Source organism: Typopeltis vanoorti, chromosome 13 (assembly GCF_054136105.1).
Source record: "Typopeltis vanoorti isolate ZY-2024b chromosome 13, IOZ_Tvanoo_1.0, whole genome shotgun sequence".
NCBI lineage: Eukaryota > Metazoa > Arthropoda > Arachnida > Uropygi > Thelyphonidae > Typopeltis > Typopeltis vanoorti.
Window position 1 is genome coordinate 20,438,972 of NC_143561.1, and position 19,635 is coordinate 20,458,606.

The window sequence follows — 19,635 nt, forward strand, 5'->3', positions numbered from 1 at the left end:
CTGATATTCATCCTTGCATCCTTCTTATGCCCACTTAGTTCATTCATCCCTACAATCACAACTAACTCTCTTGCTCATTTCTTCCGCATGTCCAGCGTCCAGCGCCATAATTTTCATACTCACTCTCCCACCTGGATAGCAGACCTTATGGACTCTGTCAGTAACTAGCCATCTAATTATGGAGTCTCCTTATACTGCTATCCTGGAATCACTTTTCACTTCTTTTACTCTTTTTTCTTTCATTCTGTTCTTTTGCACACTTTCATTTGTTTCTATTTGATGTCTAACATCACTCCACATATTCTTAATTTCATTTTTCATTTCCAGTATCTGTTTCATTAAATCTTGCATTCTGACAGTTTCACTCTCTATCACACTACCTCTCATTTGGCCGCATTTTACTTCCACTTCCTCATTCATACCTTCTTTCATGCCCTTATCACTAACTTTTGCTTCTACATCTTTGCATTCTTTCACTCCTTCAGTTTCTCCAACTTTAGTTTCATTTCCATTTTTCACAATTTTTTCCGTAACTTTCGCTTCTACATCCTCTCATTCTTTCACTCCCTCGGTTTTCCCGCTTCCACTTCATTTCGGTTTTTTGTAACTTTCACTTCTACACTGTTGCATTCTTTCACTCCATCAGTTTCTCTGTCTTTCATTTCATTTCCATTTCTTTCATTTACACCATCTTTTCAATCAGTTTCACATTCTTTGTATCGTGGTCCAACAATATATCGCACTTTCGACATATCCACGCTTTCTCTTGTCTCTTGTTCATTCTCTCTCTCTCTCTCCACAAAGACATCTCTTACACTACATATTGAAGAATTGATGGTTGACAAAGCTGTCAGTGATGACAAAATAATAGAAGCTGTCCTTGATAATCTCAATGAAAAAGAAATTCCACTCACTGCAGGATTAATTTAAGAAGGGCTTCAAATGGCTAGTAAATTACAAAGTCATTTTCTTACACATGATCCGAATATTGAACGAGGTGAACAGTTTAAAACGTGAACTGAAGTCATGTATGGTGCAATATGAAGAATTAGACAAAGATCTAGTCAAAACCAGGATCTCAATGATTAATTACAGAGTTTGTGGTAAAAAAAAAAAAAAAATCAATCTTCAGAATTATTGGAAATTAGTGCTAATTTAGTTCTATTTACTGAAGAAAACATTTCACCATTGCGGTATGAACAGGATGGCCGAAGTGTTTCAAGCAATGGAAGTGATTTAATTCCAATCTCACAAAATAATGCAGCTACTGTCAAAAACTGACGACAAATAAAATTTAAGTAATAACCATATGTGTGGGTGTATTTGGGCCTTGTCGAATTTCTGTTTAATTAGTGACACACTATTTTCTTTAAGAAAGATACATATGGGGGTGCTTAAGGGTCAAAGCTGTATAACTGAGAGGAGACCTCCACATAGCCTTAAAGGAATGCGGAGAACTGACCAGGGCTTCTGACTTAATGTCCAATCCTCGCCTTCTTGTGGTACACCTTGTTGGGTATCTACCTGGAGACTGAACGAATGAGGATGGGCTGGCAATTTGGGATTTAGCCGAGCAAATTGTATTCTTATTGGCTTAAACTAAAATGCAAAATGATGATACAACATGACAAAATTTCATGCTTGCTGGGGCGTTTCCCAGTTAAACAAGGCCCCAGTTTGTTGGATCTTGAATGAAAAGATTTCCTTAAAGAAATAATTTATTCAGGATTCAACAAGTTTAGCTAAACAAACAATGAAATGCTTGTACATAGATAAAGATACAAATTGTTTAATGAATCATATGCTAGTACTATTTTATGTAATATTACTTAAAGGTAAGCGATGTCAACATTTTGTAAGAATTTATAATGGAAGAAGTATTCTTTGTAAGATATATGTTAAGGCATGTAACAGAAGTTCAAAGTCCACTAACGAAAACCTCGGGTGAATTGCGTAGCCTACAGCAAATTGTCTACATGAGGGGCCGTACGCACTCGGTGTTTTCCAGGAAGACGCGAATAGAAAAAACGACACGTGCGCAAAAAGAGGGTGCCAGGCAGAAAGGTATAGGAGTGAAGAAGGCACCAAAGGTAGTGGATATAAAAGGGGTTTGGCTCCCATTCAAGGAGTCTTACTCTTTTTTGTCTATTTTTCTTTGGATTTTCTTGAGAAGTCAGGGCGAGTTCAAGTTCGGGATCTTATCGATAGCATGTAGTTATTCACGGCCATCGTTTCGAGATGTCGTACAGAAGGAATTGACGAGGAGACAATCTGCAGCATTCTGAGCAAGCTTGAAGGAACTGACCGCCATATATGTCCACGTGGATCGATCCGAGCCATGCTGTTTCTGGTCCATGATGGGAAAGAAAGGTAGAACAATAAAGTCCAAGCCTAGCCTGTGAGACAATCGTCTATGGCCTATGAACCTATGGCCCTCAAAGGGGCCATGGCCCCTTTGGGGGCCTTAGGTTTTGTTGAGGGGGACTGTGAAATACTGAAAACAAATTTAAAATGTTTTAAGACTAAGTAGTTTTTTTTATTTTAAAAGAAACGTATTTAACTTTAACTTAAGTATAAAGAGCTAATAAGCTTCATTTCAGCAATGAAAACATTACTTAAATTAAGGGGATATTAAATCCCACATAGTTTTAAAACCAAATGAGAAACTCAAAGATTGGAATCAGAGAGTTTCTTGCCGAATATAGTAAACTATAAAGTATCGGCAACACTAGCGTTAGCCAATGCAAGTGATCCTAGTACGTAGTACAATACCAGGGCAGCTCGTTGCAAAGGTAGGGGAAGTTCAGATTGCTATTCTTAGGTATTTTCCATAATGTAAAAACACATTTCCTAGGAAATGTATGCTGTGATTACATTATGGAGGAAGGTCACTACCCAGACCGGTTTCAGCCTTTTTTGAGGCTTCATCAGTGAGTAGCTAGACCTAATACCAAAGTGTATAGCGAAAAGAACTTATGTACTCTGCGAACGAGTTTTCCAAACAGGTGCAACCCCTTAATTTAAGTAATTTAATATCCCCTTAATTTAAGTAATGTTTTCATTGCCGAAATGAAGCTTATTAGCTCTTTATACTTAAGTAACTTAACGGTTGCACCTGTTTGGAAAACTCGTTCGCAGAGTACATAAGTTCTTTTCGCTATACACTTTGGTATTAGGTCTAGCTACTCACTGATGAAGCCTCAAAAAAGGCTGAAACCGGTCTGGGTAGTGACCTTCCTCCATAATGTAATAACAGCATACATTTCCTAGGAAATGTGTTTTTACATTATGGAAAATACCTAAGAATAGCGATCTGAACTTCCCCTACCTTTGCAACGAGCTGCCCTGGTATTGTACTACGTACTAGGATCACTTGCATTGGCTAACGCTAGTGTCGCCGATACTTTATAGTTTACTATATTCGGCAAGAAACTCTCTGATTCCAATCTTTGAGTTTCTCATTTGGTTTTAAAACTATGTGGGATTTAATATCCCCTTAATTTAAGTAGTATTTAACTTTTATTATTTATTATTTCTTTTTTGTTATTTTTTATATTTTAATGGAAAAATTCACACATTGGTGTTGGTTCGCAAACTTTGCTTCCTGTGTATTTCGGCGCTTAATGAATATTAGTAAATATTGCTTATTCATGTGTTTCATTTCAAAGCAGTGGTTAATTGTATTTACTTCGAATGCTTTCCAGGGAAGCTCCAAATCTTCCTGTCCCTTTCATCACGCGTTCGTAATCAGGGACTGTTGATATTGACTTTATATACATATCAAAACTTGTTTTATATTATCACTGTCATCCGAGCTAGTTTTCTTTTACCAATAAAAATTTCGCATATACTTCACACATGAAAAAAAGCTTAAACAAGTTCATGTGGGGAGATAGTAACTCGCTTGCAGTGGTAAACAACACGCCCTCCCTAACAGCCACTGTACTGCAGAGGCAATAAAAACAAGTACTTTTATTATGCCAGTAAATAAGGTATGAGGAGTCTGTGTAATATATTTCTCAATAAATAGTGCAATTAGAGACAACTGGGATAAAAACACACTAATTAATGAATAACATGTCCCCTCATACAGAAACTATGATGTATAGACTGAAACAAAACCATATGTTGCATGGGCAAACACAGTATCTAACTAAAAACTATTGTTATTAATTAGATGTGTGTGAGTTCGATTTCCCAAGGCAGCAATAAAATTCAACCGAACGTGTTAAAATTCATAAAAGTGTTAAAACTTTTATGTTTGTAATAGTCCACTTCTTCTAGACCATAGGTTCACAAACTTAAAAGTTTGTGAACCTATGGTCTAGAAGAAGATCGGACATTCCGTGGGACGAAGTAAGGATAAGATGACAGAATGAATATACTTCCAGGAATGTGATAATGTTAAAGCCTTTTGTAATTCTTTGTTAAGAAAGAGAGGAATATTTAATATAGAAGAAAAGAGATGTTATGTTTCAGAACTCTATACTTGTAGGAAAATGACTATAGCGAATATTGGATAGCAGTGTTTTAAGTCTTAGGGTTATTTCTCAAGTAATTAATTGAATGAATTGTAGTTTGAAATGTTTTCAGTAATGATCTATAAAGTTACCGATGTGATTGAATTAATTTGAGATAATATGTAGACCAGTAAGGATATTTGGAGGATGCCAACAAAATTTTGTGCTGTGGAATTAACCTATGCTTAAATTGCTGTATAGAATACAGTTGCTATGCTTGACCTTTTTACTTAGGATACTTATCTTCCATTTGTGTTTATTCTTGTAAATATATAACCTTAGGAATTTAATAAATGTATCTTGAATATCTTAACCTGATTTGTGCCTTGGATTGAATCCAATGCATCGCTTGCTAATATCTGAATCTGAGCAGGATAGAATTATGTGACAGAGACCACGACTGCAAACTGAAGTAAATTAAGTATCATAGATAAACTGAGATAAGGAGCAAATAGTGAATTGATTAGATTAGTATATTTTCTGAAGGTTACTCCTTGGTAAAGAGGAATTTCTAAACTAGGGATCTGGCTGGCACAGCTTGATCAAATAAATATTGCCAGAACCTCAATTAGGAGGTGACTCCAGACCATTATTACTGAGGACAGGGCTCTATTCAGAGGTCTACCCTTTGTTAATTATTTAATATACTTAATCATTCTAAGAATTGGCCTATTGTCTGGATAGATTTTAGAGTAAATGCGAGAGTGCAGTGTTATGTTAGTTTCATGAGTATAGACCATAGAGGTACATAGATAAAATGATAACACTTCACAGTGATAGTTGAAGACTGATAAAATTAGGAAGAAGAACACAATAATTATATAAAAAAAGGAAGTGTCACGACATAACAATAAATGCAGCAACATGACAGTTGTTTTCGCCAGGGAACCACTGTGAAAAGTCAGCTACTGCAACAAATCTGAAAACACACCCCCAACTCAACATCACCAGAGTTAAAGATCGGTACTATCAACATAAGAAGCCAGAATGGCAAAGAAATGGAACTAGCTGAGGAATTAAATAAGTACCAGATCGACATAATAGGGGGTGATTGAAACAAAAAAGACAAACTGGTGAGATCTTTCTGAGCAATAAATACAAAATGTTATATTCAGGCAATGACAATCAAGGAAAAGAAGGGGTAGCCATAGTATTCAACACTAAATATGAGGCTAATCTTCTTGAATGGCAGGCAGTCTCAAGTAGAGTGATGTGGGAAAATATATCAGAATGGGGAACTGGACAATGAGACTTATTTGTGTCTATGCTCCCACAGAAGGTTCTACTAAGGTTGAAGTGGAGGAATTTTTTGAGGCTTTAGAAAAAGCAACTACATTGAAAAATGAAAAGTTGGTCCTTGTTGGGGATCTAAATAGCAGAGTAGGAAATGATTGTCAGACATACAAAAATATTTTGGGAAAATTTGGAGAAAAGAACAAAGCTAATAATAATGGCAAATATCTGTTGGATTTCTGCTCAGGACATAGACCATGGACTGGTTATGACTAACACCATGTTCCAGCATAAAAATGTTCACAAATTCACATGGAGAGAAGAGGCAAGGATTAAGAAAAGTCTCATTGACTATGTTATTGTTGATAGTGATGTTTTCTCCCTGGTGCTTGGACACCAGAGTGTACAGAGGATTTGAAATTGGAAGTGATCACTATTTGGCCTTGAGCAGGATAACATTGAATTTCATATTAAAAAAAAAAAAAATTCCACAGGTTCTCCATTCACAACTGTGTTGTGAATGGAGAACCTGTGGAACAAATAAAACATTTCAGCTACTTAGGCACAATTTTTACTGAAGATGGTAAACTAAATATAGAAATAGACAACAGAATCAACAAAGCTGGTATCGTGGGAAGTCAATTGAATAAATTCATATGGAATAAGAAAGAAATTAGTTGGAACACTAAATTAGCTGTATACAAGACTGTGTTCAAACCAATTTTAACTTATGGATCTGAAAGCTGGGTCAGAAGTAAAACACTTGACCAAAGACTAGAGACCGCAGATATGAGAGTCCTGAGAAAGATTAGAGGTGTGAACAGATGGCATCAATGGCAATATCACATTAAAAATGAGGATATTAGGAAAGAACTTGACATTGTCAGTATCCAGGAATGTGTTAGCAGAGCTAATTTCAGATGGTATGGTCACCTAAATAGAATGGGAGAGGAAAGATTAGCAAAACAAGTGTTCTCTGCCAGGTTGGCAGGAAAACGACCCAGAGGAAGACCAAGATATAGGTGGATTGATACGGTACAAAGTGCCTTAGACGATAGAAATATAAGATCTGATAATGTTGGAGTCTTGACAAGTAACAGACTGATTTGAAGGAAAATTGTAGATAGGAAGTTAGTAATGATGTAATTTTTTCATGTAGTACTGTCATATCCTGTACACCCCTTGAGGGTACATGGCAGGAATTTGATGATGATGATGATGAAAAAAAAAAAAGAACATGTACGAAAGTTTTAAAGCAAATAAAAGTTGAGCAGCTCTCAGATGTGAACTGTGGACTAAAATACACAAAGATTATTGAATTAAAAATGAAAGAATTTGAGAACCAAACCTTGGAGATTCAGTGGCAAGTCTTGAAGAAAACCCTCATCGATTCAGCCGGAGAGGCACATGGTGAGGTTTTCTGCAAGGATAGAAAAATCAGAACTCCATGGTAGACACAGGAAGTTAAAGAGGCGGTGAAGGAAAAGAAGAAAGCATATCAAACATTCCTGGCAAATAAATCAGCTTGTGCTCTTAGCGAATACAGAGACAAATGTAAGAAAGCTAAACACTGTGTAAAACTAGCTAAATAAAAGTCAGTGGAGGACTTTGGCAAGGACATAGAAAATAAATATCAAGAAGGTGGGAAAATATTCTGGAGGTTGTTGAAGAAGCTTAGGAATGGAAGAAAGAGTGCTGTAAAAGGAGTTAGATATAATAAAGGTGACATGAAAATGGGAGAAAAAGATATCCTTGAAGTATGGAGTAATTACTTCGAAAAATTGTGATGATGGTGATGACAGCTCAGTGGTAAAAAAGCACTGACCAGGCATGCAATGAAGAATACATATCTGTACTTGAAGTAGAAAAAGCCATCAAAGGATTGAAATGTGGAAAGGCAGCAGGAGTACATGATATTTGACCAAAAATGCTGAAGTATGGTGGTATAAAAATCTTACAGTGGCTGCACTGCATAGTTCAGAAGGCCTCGACAGAGGGACGAATTCCCGATGATTGGAGTAGAGCTCTCATAGTACCCATGTATAAAAACGGAAATAAAACTGAATGTGAGAATTATAGAGGTATTTCCCTAATGAGTGTTCCTGATAAGATTTATGCAAGTATACTTGAGAAACAGTTGAGAAGAATTGTGGAATAAAAGCTTAGTGAAGAACAAGTTGGATTCAGGCCAAATAGAGGCTGTCAGGATCAGATCTTCTCTTTACGACAAATAGTTGAGAAATCATTTGAATATACACAGATCTGTATTTAAGTTTTTTCAATCTGGAAAAGGCCTATGACATGGTGCCAAGAGTGATATGGTGTTAATGAGGCATTATATCAAGCAATGCTTAGTCTTTATTTGAGTTGTAAGTCGGCAGTTAGAATTGAAAGAAGTACAGGAAGATGGTTTAATGCTAAATGTGGTGTGAGACAAAGATGTACATTATCCCCTTTGTTATTCGTTATTTATATAGATCACATTATGAAGGAAAGTGGTATTAAACATGATATCAAAATTGGAAATGTTAATCTCGGCTCTTTGCTTAATGCGGACGATGTTATACTTCTAAATAAATCTGTTACAAGTCTGCAAGATTCTCTGACTAAATTGAATAACTGTTGTAATAGATATGGTATGAAGGTCAGCAATAAAAAGACAAAGACGATGTAAATAGGCAGAATCATTGAAAACGTCAACTACTTTGTGAACAGAGAACGTCTGGAACAAGTAAAATATTTTAGCTACTTAGGCACAATTTTTAGTGAAGATGGTAAATTAAATATGGAAATAGACAACAGAATTAACAAAGCTGTTATGGTAGGAAGTCAATTGAATAAATTCATATGGGATAAGAGAGAAATTAATCAGAACACTAAATTAGCTGTATACAAGACAGTGTTCAAACCAGTTTTAACTTATGGATCTGAGAGCTGGGTCAGAAGTAAAACACTTGACCAAAGACTAGAGACTGCAGATATGAGAGTCATGAGAAAGATTAGAGGTGTGAACAGATGGAATCAGTGGCAATATCATAGTAAAAAACTAGGATATTAGGAAAGAACTTGACATTGTCAGCATCAGGAATGCATTAGCAGAGTTAATCTCAGGTGGTATGGTCACTTAAATAGAATGGACTAGGAAAGATTAGCAAAACAGGTGTTCTCTGCCAGGTTGGCAGAAAAACGACCAAGAGGAAGACCAAGATATAGGTGGATTGATATGGTACAAAGTTCCTTAGACGCTAGAAATATAAGATCTGATAATGTTGGAGTCTTGACAAGTAACAGACTGATTTGGAGGAAAATTGTAGAAAGGAAGTTAGTAATGATGTAAATTTTTCATGTAGTACTATCATATCCTGTACACCTCTCAAGGGTACATGGCAGGAATTTGATGATGTTGACATATATATATACTTTGAATAAGTATTTAAAATAAAAAAAATATTCCATTAAAATTAAATAGTTTTATTGAATGATTTCCATATGTTTTGTTTGAAAATAACTTATTGTTCGTATCAGTTTTTCACATCTGGAACCAATTTTCTATTTTTGCATGTGCATGGTATTCTTTTTTACATGGTTTTCGTTTACACAGTTTTTTTTCTGGAAGCAGTCTACCATGTAAATGGAGAATTTGGTGTGTGTTTCGAGGGAGGTGGTTTGAAGGGTTTTTTATCTACAGTACTAATAAATTTTTTTTATGTTGTCTTTCATGTTTGTTTAATGATAACAAAATGTCAGAGTGAGGACATGTTGGAGATGCAGGCATATCTCAAAAAAAAAAAAAATATTAATAACAACACCAATTTCTGGGCCATTGTATGGCTTCAAAATTTTTCCCTGCACTCCACTATTCTTGAACTACCTACATACATCTCCTGGCAGATTAAGTGGCTGCAGGATTATTCGCTAACAGATGGGGAAGTCTGCTGGTACTATCTCCCTGATCCCAGCTGCTATCTAGTGGCCAACCTGCAGTACTGTTTTGCTGTTGTACCCTTGAGTGGGGAAGGTTTGTGATCTCTACATTGGTTGGGTTCAGCACGCCCATGAGCCTGTCACCCACATCCTGTGAAAGATTGGGAAATCTCTTCTGTGGGAACCAAACATGGCATCAACCACTTCAGACCTCCAACAAACAAGGTGGTGTTTTACAAATGCGAACTGGGAAGGTATGCATTTGTGGTGGCATTACTTTCTAGCTTCATCACTGTTCCATTTGGCTCCATTAACTTGGCTGGGAGAGGGTCCTTGTTGCATATTGCTAGGCCATTATTAGCCCAGTGCATTTTACACAAATTTGCATAAATGTTTCACTCTTTTCATAGCTGTCTTCACTATGAAAAGAATAAACAGAAATTCACTTACGTGTAGGAGAAAATTCAATATGACAAAGTAAAATAAAGTAAGGCTTTACAAAGAAAATCATGAGGCATTATTAATTGTCCTAATCTCAACAGATCAATGATTTATGTTTTATGCTCTATATGGGAAACAGTGTTTCGCTGATTCTGCTTAATGTGACAATTTTTTGTTTTAATTGGACTCTAGTAATAATTGACATAGTTGCTTCCATTAAATATTAGTAGCTGATTATTGAATTTTTCTGTTATGTGTAAGTGTGATTATGCTATATTCATTTCACATTGAAAATTCCTGTGAAATGAGAATAAAAATTTCATGCTCAGCATTATTTAATTTTTTTTACAAATGGTATCCATATTATTATGATTATTATTAGCTCATATGTATCTCATTTTCTTATGCAATTGGAAACAATCAAGAGACTAGCCATTTATACAAAAATTTTGCATAAATGGCTGATCACCATCTAAAAGAAATCAGTTTTCAAAGTTTGTGCATTTTACAAAAGTACCAAGTGGCAAAAAAATTTTGTGGTCCTCTCATAGTCTAGAGGTAAGAAATTGCTTGTTATGAAAATTTTTAAGTTTCCAGAGGAATAATCTGTGATGCACTAATACCATTTCAGTGGTACTGTACAGTATTATTTAGTTCATGGAATTTGGTAAATGTACAGTAATGAGGTTATTTGCTATTGTTTCGCTAACAACGTGAGTCATTAACTTTTCACTTACTGTCTAATCAAACAAATTGTATATGTGCAGTGAAAATATTCTTGAATGATTGGCCACCTGACCAGAATCATGTCAGTGTTTAAGTAACAGATGGATAGAAAAAATTAAAAATGGAAACCACAGGATTTGTTTTGGAAGTTCGTATAAGACTTCACACACACTTTATATGCCTTTATACAAAACAGGCATCCCTGAAAACTTTATTATTATCATCAACGGACCTCCATGGAGTCAAGAGACATATAGTCGGAGGTCCCACTCTCACGTCCCTGCACTCACCGCACTCTCAGGCAATGCATTCCAATCACCCACCACTCTCCTTGCAAAAAATCTACTCCTCATCCACCTCACTCACACCTGATAATTACCCCTGCCCACTTATACACCTCGATCATGTCTCCCTTCCTCCCACTAGGCTCTGGAATTTGCATTCTCTGTCTATCCTCATATTCCACATTCCAGAGCCAGAAACCAACATAGTCTTCAGTGCACCCTCTCCAACATCTCATCATCCTTTTGAAAACCTGGTGACCAAATCTGTGCATAGCAATCCATATGCAGCCTGATCAAAGTCTTGTACAATAGAATCAACATTCTTACTTCTGCACATCAGTGTTCTCTGCATCATTCCCATAATGCACTGTGCCGGTCTCACAATTTTAGCAAAATGTCACGAAATTTCAAGTCACTATCCACCATCACCCCTAAATTCCTTCGTCTCCTGCACCTCCTCCAAAATATCCACAGAAATCGTATACTCTGCATCCCATTTTTGTTTCCCAAATTTTAAAACTTTATACTTTGCAACATTAAGCTGACATCCCACACACTCGCCCATTCAGACAGCTTTTGCAAAATCTAAATATACTACTGTACGAGGGTGGTCTGAAAAGTTCTCGGCCTTGACCATGGATGGCAACACTATTGGCAAGATTTTTTTTTTCCAAAGTTGGTACACATGTCATAAGCATCCATGTGAAATTGCAAGTCATTCTGTCGAGTAGTTTCATACAGCTGTCTGAAGCAAACGTGTTGTCTGTATCCCTTGAAATGGATAAAATTGAGTATCGTATTGTTATAAAATTCTTTGTAAAAGAAGGTTTAATGCCAAAAAAAATTCATTCGAAATTCACAAAACTTTATGGGCACTCTTCCCCTTTGTTTTGGACAATTAAGAAATGGGCTGCTGAGTTTAAACATGGCCGCACCAGCCTTGAAGATGATCCACGTGAAGGACATTCGAAAAGTGTAACGCCAGAAATCATTGATCAAGTGCACAATATGGTATTGAATGACCGGTGAGTCAAAGTGCATGAAATTGCTGAGACTATAGGCATTTCAAAAGAACGTGTAGGATATATTTTGCATGAAGAATTGCAAATGAAAAAGCTTTGCACAAGATGGGTGCCAGGCTTGCTCACAGCAGATCAAAAATGTGCTCGCATGAAAATCTCTGAACAGTGCTTGGAGCATTTTAACAAGAATAAACTGATTTTGTGCATTGATTTATTACTATGGATGAGACTTAGATTCACCAGTACATACCAGATTCCAAACAGCAGTCAAAACAGTGGACAGAAGCCTGTTGTTCAGCACCAAAGAAGACAAAGTCAGTTCCATCAGTAGGAAAGGTCATGGCATTAGTGTTTTGGGATGATAAAGGCATTTTGTTTATTAATTATTGAAAATGGTAAAACAATAATTGGGGAATGTTATTCCGATCTTAGACGAAAAAATTCGTGAGAAAAGAACTCATTTGCAGAAGAAAGAAATCAACTTTCATCAGGAAAGTGCACCTGCCCACAAAGGTGTTTTGGCAATGGGAGATTTAAGGGATCTGCACTATGAATTGTTGGAACATCCAATGTATTCCCCCCCTCTCTCTCTCTCTCTGACTTTTATCTCTTCCCGAAACTAAAACTCTTCCTCACTGGTCAGCGTTTTTCTTCAAATCAAGAGGTGATTGCAGCTGTAGAGGGGTATTTTGCAAATCTTAGAACCACTACAAAGATGGGATAATGGTGCTGGAGCATCGCTGGAATAAATGAATTAGTCTTAAGGGAAATTATGTTGAAAAATAAAAATAATTTTGAAATTATAAATTCGTTTTTGCATTGTTAGGCCGAGAATTTTCAGCCCACTCTCGTATATGCATCCCCCTTAACCAATATATTCATCGCCTTGTTATAATAGGTAAGCAGATTGCTAAAACACATTTATTTTTTATTTATTTAGCATATGACATAAAAAAAAAAGACAAATGACATCAAAATATATGAATACATATTTGTGCAGACAATAAAAATGAAACAGGTGGTATACATATACAAATAACAGGTAAAAATGGCACTAAAATTTTAAGTCTAGTTCAGCTAGCCATTCTGGAGCTGAAGGATCTGCCTCATCTCAGGTCACCAAGGATAGGCTCTTATACTGCAGTCCTCCACAATGTGCTGAATGGTTTGGTTTATGGCCCCACGGTCACATTGGGGTGTAGGTGATCTTCCCCACTTGTGCAAGCTGTCTGTGCAGATATCATGTCCTGTTTGTATCCTATTTAAGCTTTTCCATATATGATACAGAAGTTCAATCCCTTTTGGATTTTGGTTGGGAAGAATATATTTGTTTAAGTCTGGTGATGATTTTTCTTTCCAAGTTTCTATCCATTTTGAATTAACATTGAAATTGCTATTTACTAGTTCTTCAGCCAGTATTACTGGAGGCAATTTATACTTACATGTGGGAGTTATTCATGTATTGGTAACAGGGGATTGCTGTTTATTTTTTTGTACTCTTTTACGAGAGCATCTTGTCTGCGCAAGTTTGATGGTGCAATGTTTCTCAAAGTTGGAAGCCAGTAGAGGGGAGTGGATTTGACACAGCCTGTTATTGTCCTCATCACTGCATTTATTTGCATATCTATTTTCTTGATATGAGGACTGTTTAGCCATTTCAGTGAACAATATTCTGCTGCAGAGTAGACTAGGCCCAATGTGGAGCATCACAGTGTTAGTAGCAGAAGAATCCCCCCCCCATGTAGAACCACACAGTTTTTGTATGACGTTGTTACCGGTTCTGATCTTTAAAGAGATATTCTCCAAATGTCTTTTGAGAGATAGTGTTCCATCCAAGGTAACACCCAGATATTTAGTAAAATCTGGGTGCCACAGCATTGTATTGTTAAAGCTGATCTGAAGTTTCCTTGCCAATTTAGTGTTTAGGTGAAAAGAGCTAGCCTCGGTCTTATTGAGGTTTGGTGTTAGCCTCCATTTATGAAAGTATTTCCCAATGGTTCTAAGGTCATTTATGAGAATATCTTCAGTTACTTCAATGTTCTTATGTTGGGTAGCGAGGGCTATATCATCAGCATAAGCAAATTTTCTTGACCTATAATAAATTTAGTTTAATCCTTTATCCAAGTGTAAGCAAACAGAGTTTGTGCCTGAAGTATCTTCAGGACTGAGGCTACTCTTGGTAAAGGTGGACTAAGCTCTCATCACTTGTCTTAGTATCTCCCATAATGCAAAGCACATCTCCTTGCGGACATGTATACACTATGCATTAAGGGAAGGGCCACTACCCAGACCAGTTTCAACCTTTATTGAGGTCTCATCAGAAGCGTCTGGCTTTCATTGATGAGACCTGAAAGAACCTGTCAGAAAACATGTTACCAATAAGTCGTATGATGGATTAGTATGGTATGACTTGTATCAGCTTATATAGCAACCCATCTTTATATACTGTGTCATACGAGGGTGGCCTGAAAATTTATCGGCCTAACAATGAAAAAACGAATTTATAATTTCAAAATTATTTTTATTTTTCAACATAATCTCCCTTAAGACTAATACATTTATTCCAGTGATGCCGCAGTGCCAATATCCCATCCCTGTAGTGGTTCTCAGTAAGATCCGCAAAATACCCCTCCACAGCTGCAATCACCTCTTGATTCAGAGAAAAATGCTGACTAGCGAGGAAGAGTTATAGTTTTGAGAAGAGATAGAAGTCAGAGGGAGCCAAAGCTGGAGAATAGGATGGATGTTCCAACAATTCATAATGCAGATCCCTTAATTTTCCCATTGCCAAAACACCTTTTGTGAGCAGGTGCATTGTCCTGATGAAAGATGATTTTTTTCTTCTGCAAAAGCAGGTCTTTTCTCACGAATTTTTTCGTCTAGTCTGGTTAAAGGATTCTGGTGTGTAATGGTGAATCCAAGTCTCATCCATATTAATAAATCCATATTAATAAGTCATTCTATCAAGTAGTTTGTTTTATACAGCTGTCTGAAGTAATAAATTGACGCACAAAATCAGTTTATTCTTGTTAAAATGCTCCAAGCACTGTTCAGAGATTTTCGTGCGAGTGCGTTTTTGATCTTCTGTGAGCAAGCCTGGCACTCATCTTGTGCAAAGCTTTTTCATTTGCAATTCTTCATGCAAAATATATCCTACACATTCTTTTGAAATGCCTATAGTCTCAGTAGTTTCATGCACTTTGACTAGTTGGTCATCCAATACCATATCATGCACTTGATCAATGATTTCTGATGTAGTTACACTTTTTGGACATCCTTCACGTGGATCATCTTCAAGGCTGGTACAGCCACGTTTAAACTTGGCAGCCCATCTCTTAATTGTTGAAAACGAAGGAGAAGAGTGCCCATAAACTTTTATGAACTTAGAATGAATTTCTTTTGGCATTAAACTTTTTTTACAAAGAATTTTATAACCATGATACTCAATTTTATCTATTTCGAGGGATATAGACAACGCTTTTGCTTCAGACAGCTGTATAAAACAAACTACTTGATAGAATGACTTGCAATTTCACATGGATGCTTATGATAGATATACCAACTTAGAAAAAAAAAAATCTTGCCGATAGTGTTGCAATCTATGGTTGAGGCCGAGAACTTTTTCAAACTATCCTCATATGGCAGTAAGGTCAACAAACACAACTTTGTTGTTTGCCAATTCAGACAAGCTTAGTGGCCTGTAATTTGAAGCCCTTATCACCCCCTTTATGAAGCAGAACAATTTTGCCATCTTTCCACTCCTTTAGAACTTGGCTAATCTAAGACTCACACTAAAAATGTAAGTTAAATCTGTTGTTAACTCCCTGGAACATTCCCTCAAGACATGCGGTAATATACCATCAAGTCCCATGGCCTTGTTGACATGATGTTTACCCAATTTCTCATATATCTCCTGCTCACTCGCCATCACTGGTGATCCTCTGCAGCTCAGTCAGTTTCGATGATGCTTCGGAAGACCTGGGTCGAAATCCTCTCTAGGGCACAAAAACCCTTATCAGGGCTTTAGCTGGTCTCATGTAGAGGTGAAGGGTTTTTCTCCCAGAAATTCAGATTTTTTTTGTCCCTCGGAACAGGTAAACTGGCAATTAGAATCCACACAATTAACATACATAATACACTGGCCTCATATTCCTTGAGTTGCTTCAGCCATAAATCTAAATAAACCATACCATCATTGGTTACCCCCCCCCAATTCCCACTGCTCTCAAGTTCTGCATTATGTTACAATCACAAGGATGGAATACTTTAATGAACTGCTCATTAAACACCTCTACTATATCCTCCTCCGTGTTTATCATTCTCCCATTATCACTGCCCAACATCATCCTTCCGTAATCATTCTTCCTTTCACATTAAAAAAAAAAAAAAAAAAAAAAAAATCCTTAGGAATTTTTTGTAGTGTCATTTGCTAACTGATGTTCATTCAGCACTTTTGCTACCCTTACTAAGTGAATCACCTTCCTTGCTTGCTGCTGGTACTCCTCATGTAACTGATTATCTCCACTCATCTTGTGCTTCTTCCACAATGAATTTTTCTTTCAGAGTACATGCTTCACTTCTTCAGTCATCCATTTTTTAAACCTACCTTATTTAATCTCCTGACCTTTGGAATACACTGCCATTGCCTCTGCCAGATTATTCTTGAGTAGAGACCAAGCCTCATTGATTTCTTTCCCATGTAATTCCTCATTCCATGATATTGCTGCAAGCCACCTCCTGAATTTGTCATAATCGCCAACCTGATATAGTTCCACATATAACCCTTTCTCACAAGAGTCCTGACATGGCTGGCCACTACCCAAATAATCACTTCATGGTCACTTTCATGAACTTGGAGGAAGATGTGACACTTCATTTACAACAACATCTTTGGATGATATAATCAAATTCAAGATCCTTGTTCCGTGTATGGCAATGTACTGCCTAAGTAGTTGTCCCTCAAAAACTCAAGAAATTCATTCTCTTTGATTGCTGAGGTCTCTACATTCTAGTGCAGAGTGCAATCCTGCATCTGATGGATTAAGTGTAATTAAATGAGCAGTATGAAAAAGTAAGTCTCATAGGGAAAAACCAAGGATGATAATAATTGATCAGCATCCAAAGTAAATAAGTGATGAAACAGTCATTCTCATTCATGTATCTTGCATTCAGGAAAAATTTAGCAAAAAAATAAAATTACTAAAAAAACTGCATGAAAAAGTTGAAAGAGTTGATGCACACATATTCTTAATTATTTTCTCATTATCTGACTTATGAGTTGTTTTTAAAACATTTAGGAAATACTTTCAGTGTGTGTGTCTTCCTGATCTATGTTTGTTTATGTTGTGATTTAAGTGCTCCGAATTTTCTCGTTAACAAGGCACTGTTCATTTTGTTGGCATATCAGTTTGTTGAAAAGTTTTATGCACCATTTGCACACATGACCCATGATCTTAGCTTCTTCATATGATTAAAAATAACTTCAATAATATTGGGTTATTGCAAATGAAATGGCCATTGAATGACTGGCAGGTTTCTACTGGTTGTTGAAGAAAGCAAGTGCTGATGTATATGCAAATTTTTTGTCATGTGACAGCGTCACACGTGGGTGATGCAATTGTAGTATTTGTTTCGTTCAACAAGCATTAAACATTGAATACTACCGAACATCAAGTCAATCATGGAACCCAGTCAATTAAGGTTGCTATACCTTTACGAGTTCAAATTGGGAAATTCTGCAGCAGCTGCAGTAAAAAACATCAATAAAGCATTTGGTGGAGGAACAACTAATGAGAGATCCACTCACCATTAGTTTGCAAAATTTCGCTCAGGAGATTTGAGGCTACAAAACGAACCTCATGGCCATCGTCCTTCCTCCATTGATTCAAATGAATTAAAGGATTTAATCGAATCAGATCCACGACAAACTGTACGAGAGATCGCCCAGACACTAAATGCACGCTTCTCAACTGTTTCACAGCACTTGGTGATAATAGGAAAAGTAAGGAAGCTCGACAAGTGGGTGCCTCACGAACTCACTGATGAAAACAAAGCATGGCGTTTGGAAGTGTGCTCTTCTCTCTTAAGAAGTAAAGAAGAAAGGTTCCTGCAATGAATTGTGATTGTGGATGAGAAGTGGATATTCTACGACAATCGTACACATTCGTCGCAGTGGTTGAGAGTGAAAGATGCTCCAGGAAGGACTCCAAAGGCACCTCTGCATCCAATGAAGATATTTACTGTATGGTGGTGGTCTGCTGGTGTTATTCACTACTCATTCCTTCCGCAAGGTGAAACAATAAATGCAGCTTGATATTTTACAGATATGCGGCAACCTTAAGCAACCAGCACTTGTGAATAGACATGGAGTCCTATTGCTTCAGGATAACGCCCGACCACATACGGCAGTGTCAACCATACAGCAAGTCAACAATTTGGGGTACAAAATTAAGAAGTAAATTAATTTTGTATCCCAAATATCCCAGTAAATTAAAGAAGATTACCATGTTTTCCGGCACTCGAGCCATTTTTTGTCCAAGAAATGCTTTGCCAACAACGCATCAATTTATCATGCAGTGGAGGACTTCATTTCCAGAGACACTGATTTTTACAAATGTGGTATAAGTGACCTTGCCACACGTTGGCAACAATGCATTGATGCTGCTGGAGATTACTTTGATTAAACAGGTATTCTTCTTCTTTTTCAATCATCCCTAAAATCGGCCATTTCATTTGCAACAACTCAATATTAACTTTCTCACAGTTACCTAGAACCATTTACCTGCCTGACCTACTGTACAAGCAAGGCTACCAAACATCGATTATGAAACAGGCCGAATGTCAAATAAGGTAATCTACCATATGTTCAACCTTCAAAACAACTACCCTTCAGTTAATTCACCCATGCAAGTCAACTGACTTTTGGTAGAACACCTTGTAATAATTGTACTTAAATTATCCAACCCTCCATTTATCAGAATTCACTGTTCTGTAATAATTGAAGGGTTGGAGAAACAGTAGATTACTGTAGCTGCTGCCACATTTTAGTATTCTTTTTTGTCCTGTGTGTGTGTGTGTGGTGATTTTCTTGAAATTACTTAAAATCATCAATTATTTGTGAAGTTCAGTAAATTCGGTAGATTACTATAGCTGCCACCACATTTTAGTATACTTTTTTGCTATATATATGTGTGTGTGTATGTGTGCACGTGCACAGTGATTTTCTTGAAATCATTTAAAATCATAAATTATTTGTGAAGTTCAGTAAAATTATATTGAAAACTGAAGAAAAGAGCAGGTCTTGATATTGCACTGTTGTAAGATATGGATTTGTCCAAACACTTGTATGTTTGTAAGTTGAGTAGAATTTCTCATATTCAAGTTTAATTCATTAATTTTCGTTTTTTAATAAGTGGCATAATTCTTGTAAAAGGGATATGAAATATAGAAAAAATTTGCTGATTAAATTGAATCAGTATGCTCTTC

At 36.6% G+C, this 19,635-nt stretch overlaps 1 protein-coding gene across 2 annotated transcripts in view; it reads left to right on the forward strand.

Annotated features, from left to right (window-relative positions):
- The window catches only part of LOC150099979 (kinesin heavy chain-like), a 579,478-nt gene that overhangs the window by 506,519 nt on the left and 53,324 nt on the right, over positions 1 to 19,635 (forward strand). The gene's annotated exons all lie outside the window — the stretch shown is intronic.